This window comes from Camarhynchus parvulus, chromosome 2, assembly GCF_901933205.1.
Source record: "Camarhynchus parvulus chromosome 2, STF_HiC, whole genome shotgun sequence".
In the NCBI taxonomy this organism is placed as follows: domain Eukaryota; kingdom Metazoa; phylum Chordata; class Aves; order Passeriformes; family Thraupidae; genus Camarhynchus; species Camarhynchus parvulus.
In genome coordinates, this window is record NC_044572.1 from 18,562,501 (window position 1) to 18,567,668 (window position 5,168).

Below are 5,168 nucleotides of genomic sequence, written 5' to 3' on the forward strand. Positions count from 1 at the left end.
GAAAATTAGTTTTGTTTAAAGGAAGCTGATTTTTTCATGTAATCTGTTAATTCCAAGATGTGAAGCTTTAAAAAAGAAAAATAAAATCACAAGACCATGCTATACCAAGGCTTGCAATAGAATCCTGACTTGGCTGCTGAAGAATGCAGCTTTTGCTGCCAGTCTGGAGTCACAGCCCCGAGAGAGCTGGGCTGGGCCCAGGTGGAGAATTCACCATTTGAACAAGAACGATTTTGGCCAAAAAGCAGGAGTGAAACTGCTAGAGAAGCCTGTCATTTCAAAGTAATACACAGTTCTTTTTATAAGGTCTCCATTTTATTGGTACAATTTTTTCCTTGTAAAGGATTGTGAGTGTAATTAATTATGGGCAATAAATTGTGAGTGTATTTCATAGCTCCTGTATGTCTGGCTGTATGACAGCACCCAGAAATGTGGTTGTTAAACATACTGAAGAGCAATAGAGTGAGCAGTCATTTTCTCTAGATTTTTGTTGAGGTTCTTTTTGGGTATCAAGGTGTCTGAAAACAGTATGATAAAAATTAAAAATTAACAATCTCATGAAATATTTTAACTACTAGTTTCTACATAAATTACTGATACATTTTGCCAGACACAGTTTTGATTTTAAGGGCAGGGATGCTGCTAGAAGACAACTTTAAAATACAATCATATAATTATGTTACTCATTCTTGTTAGTAATAACATATTAATAGATAAATACAGTTTTGCTTTTGTCTACAGCTTGGATTTCTTGTGCTTTTAAATGTAACTTTGGAATTTAAAATTACAGTGCTCTTAAAAATATAATTTTGAAGTTTTGATGACAAATCTCAATGTTAATTTTAGCAAGCTTGTGTTTGGGTAAATTAAAATTAGGCCATAGTACCTTAAACTTATTAAAGAGGAAAATATACCTGAATGAGCCAGAGTGATTCCAGGCAATCCTTTGGAGAAAATCTCCTTTTATCAGGTTTTCCTGGGAAATCATGTTTATAGAAATGTAAATTGATTTGGTTTAAAATCAATTATTCAAAATTAGTTTAGCAACTTGAATTCTGCACATCTCTGATTGATAGAAATTGTTAATATTTTAAAAACAATGAAACTGAAAAAAACCAGTCTGAACTTGAAAAGAAGCAGTACTTCATGCAGTATGCCCCATAAACCTGTTTGTTATTTTCCAAAATTTAATAGGTTTTTCATTGAATAAAAATAGAATCCAAAACAGAGGAGAAAGACACATTTGTAAAATAGGAGAATTCTTATTAATTAAGCAGGAATTTAAAAAGGTTACAGTAACATATAATCCATTGTAGAGAGCAATCTTGATCAGCAGCTTGAAGGCAATATGAATACGTCTCTCTTTTAAAAAAATCCACATTTTGCCTCTTCTTTTACCTGATACTCCATTCTTTGGTGATTCTTGATCAGTGTCCCTCCTTTAATTCACCTTTAATTGCAATCACTGACAATTTCAGCAACAAACTCTGTATGATTTTTCCATCTGATTTGTGCAAGAACTTGCCACAAATCCTTTGATTTCCCCAGAACATGAGCCATTGGTTTCCATGGATTAGGAGTAGGCTGGTTGCAGGAAGTTCAGTAAATGCTCTTCCCTGGAAGTCAAACCGTACTGTTTCTTTGTTCCAGCTGTAAAGAACCTGCCAGGGCAGCAACAGCCTGTAAATGATGATGTCAAAATGTCAGAGAGGAGAGTGGCCGTGTGTGAGGTCAGGAGTCTCACTGATGCAGAAAGCAACTGCAGGAAAAACTGGCATGAGTTCTGGTGAATTTTGGAATGGGTTCAAAAAGTGAATATTTATGAGAGTGGCACAACATATTTATTCTGGATACAGAATCTGCAGGTTTCCTTTTTTGGTTGTTTGGTTTTTGTTTGTTTGTTTTTGTTAACTAAGGTGAAACATCCCTCTACATGGCTCTCTTACTTCTAGCCCTGCACAACTTCCTCAAACGAGAGGAAGAAGGAGAATTTGTGACCTTAATCCTTATACAGAACTCCAATTTATATAAACTAAGGTCTTGAATTTTGAGTTGTGGATCTTGATTTATATTGAGATTGTGGTGATATTTTTGATTGATGTGGATTTTGTATATCCTGCACATTTTACATTAGCTGCTGTGTATGTGATCAGACTTCACACACCCACAGAATATTCTGAATTGGGATGGACCCACAAGGATCCTGAGTCCAAGGATTAAGGGAATGTGGAAATCACCTACACAGACTGACAGGATGGTATCTGACTCAGACTTCTGGTCTATCATAGTGTGGTGCAGGTTTGCCTAAAATACACAGGGTGTTCTTTGCAAAATAAAGACAACTCTCTAAAAATCAAATGGTTGTGAGGATGTGCAGTTTAAGGAAGAAAAGTGCTAGAAGGCAGCAGCGTTTTCAGAGAGTGGGTGTTGTCCCCAGTGTGGGTAATGACTGACAGGTGATCTCCAATCCCCAGTGCTTGGATGTGGTCTGGGAAGTCCCACCCTGCTTGTTGCTGCAGGCAGGATTGCAGGCGTGGTGCTCTGGCCCTGAGTCAGACTCTCTCTGGCATTTGTGCTCCCTCCCTGGGGTCTCCTACCAGCAGCAGGACATGATGGTAAGTGGCACCAAAATCCTTGTTTTAATGAATTGCACAGCCTCTTTTTTTTTTTCTTTTTAAGATTTATAATAATATCTAATATCACTTTGAAGGTACTAGACCCCAGAGGGCTTTGGGTTTTTTTTAATGTCAGAAATGAAATTTCCAGCAGTTCACTTTACTGGCTGCTACATAGGAAAGCTTTTCTGAAAGTTTGTTTAAGGCACTGAGATAATTCTAATGCACAAATGGGCTTTGCATGTAGGAATAAATAAATTACTTGCTCTCAAAACCAAGAAACCAATTTGGGTTCACAGGATGGATTTTGATTTTACTGGACATCAGTTCACACCTTGCAGGCTGACATAGGAAGGATTTAAGCTTCCATTTCAAGTAAATTTTTATTTTCTACAAAGAACAGCCTATAGCCCCCATAGCACCTGCTGCCTGTCTCTGGGACATACCAGTACATCATGCACTTGGACACCTCACATTTTGTTGGATGAATTCCTTTGTCCAGGGCAAGGGCTAAGTGTAGGTGCCACAGCTGCCAAGGATGTCTGTGATTCCAGTTGCTCTTCAAGGCACTGGGGTGTTTCTGTGAGCTTATTCAGTGAATATGGATCACTCATTTCCCAAAAAAAAAAATTATAGCACTCACCAGAAATGGAGGCAAGACATGGGTTTTTTTGTTGATATTTACAATTCACTGCAGATGTTTTTAAATGGGTAATTTTTCTCCCAAAGGTTTTTAAAACCTTTTAAAATCTTGCCTGTTCTATTCATTGAATAAAGAGAGGAAGAAAATCAATGATTGGTCTCTGGTGAGCAGGAGCTTAAATTTAACTGGTATTTCCTCATTTACATACCCAAGGTACGAGTCATAAGAAATTCTGCTTTGGAACTAGAGAAAGGCACACTGCTGGGGAAACTTTGCCAGTTTGGAGAAGCCTGCCTTTAAACTCAATCCAGACAGTCTTTCTTGCAACAACTTACTTCTATTTCTTGGTAGAAATGTTGATTTTAAAAGAAAAACATGAATAATGATTTTTTGTCTTGTTGAGAAAAAGTGGGTGACTTTCATCATACGATTTTCCTACATTTGTTCTGAGCAGAGGAGAGAGTTTCAAAATTCGTGGCATATCTAGTTCGTGTAAGCTTTGGATCTGTGGACTGCAACCACATGTGAGAGAAAGACCTCTTGAAATGCATGGCAACTGCAAAGGCTTTACCTACTCTGTGAGATTTACTGATGGAGCATTTGGATCTTTTCCTAAAACTTTTGCTATGGAAATTTTTGAGGAATTGATGCCATACTATTTACTAGCTGTATGATTTGGCATGGGATTCTCTGCTGGCAGCACCGTGGGGCTGGTCCCACCTTGAAATGCTGTGATCCTTGTTAGGCCTGGATGTTTGAAAACTGTTTGTCTTTACTGGCAGATGCTGGAGGAAGATCAGAGCTGCAATTAACCTATTTACAGCAAAAGCTTGCATATGACTTAAAAAAAACCCCTTAACTTTAAACCAAAAAAGATTTTAAAGTTATAGAACAAATGACTGAATAGAGCAAATCTGGGTTTAATTAACTGTAAAATTGGTTGCAAATGTTTTCAAAAGCTTATGGGCTGGGAAGTTGCTATTTTGGAAGCTCTGGGCAAGTGGCACAGCTCTCCAGGGAGTGTGTGGGTGGTGGGAACGCCAGACTGGGGTGGCTGGTGGAGCCAGGTGCCCCCAGGGAATGGGGCAGCCTCTCCCAGGAGGCAGCTGAGCCTGGGGCTTGCTTGCACAGAGTCCAGCCTGAGAGTGGGACTGTGGTTTAGGTCCTATTGCTGTTTCTGCTGCTGAGACAACTCAAATCATTGGGAATTTCCTCGCTTAGAAATGCTCCTTGCACAGCTGCCTTGGGGCCCAAAACAGCATTACTGACCTTGGTGTGCACCACCACTGGACAAAGTGCAGCTGGTCACCAACCTCTTGGGATTGTCCCAAATGGGGATCAGCTCCCTTCCTGGAGGTGCCCAGTGCACAGGGAGGCCATGAAAAAGCAGGGAAGGGTGAAGGGTTTAAGGAAAGCTTGCGCTGTCAAAAGTTGCAACTGCAAATGTTTGGCAAAACATTTTTCAAGGGGCTGGAACAAGGGCTATTGATAAGAATTGATCATTTTGTTATTGTGACTGAAAGGGGGGACATAGCAGAGGAAAAAGTATTTCCAGAGCAGTTTCAGATTGTATTTGTTTGCTGCAGAGAAGCATCCAAAACCCCCAGCCAAACCTCAGTGCCTAAATGGCAGAGATTGGCATAGAATGAGTCAAAGTGCAGTGTGTATTTGTCACTTTAGGTTGCAAATCTAACTTCTGATCCTTTCCAAAGTATCAATGGCCATTATAAAAACTGGTTTTGTGGCAGAAGCCTTGCAAACTGAAGAGTTTCTTGGGGAGTGATGAGAGTTGAATGTCAAAAAAATTTGGTGTTTACTATCTGAGAAGCATTATTAAGAACTATTTAATTTTCCTAAAAAATTCAGCCTTTATCTAGAAAAGAGTATGCTCTGAAAAAGCCCCAACAAAA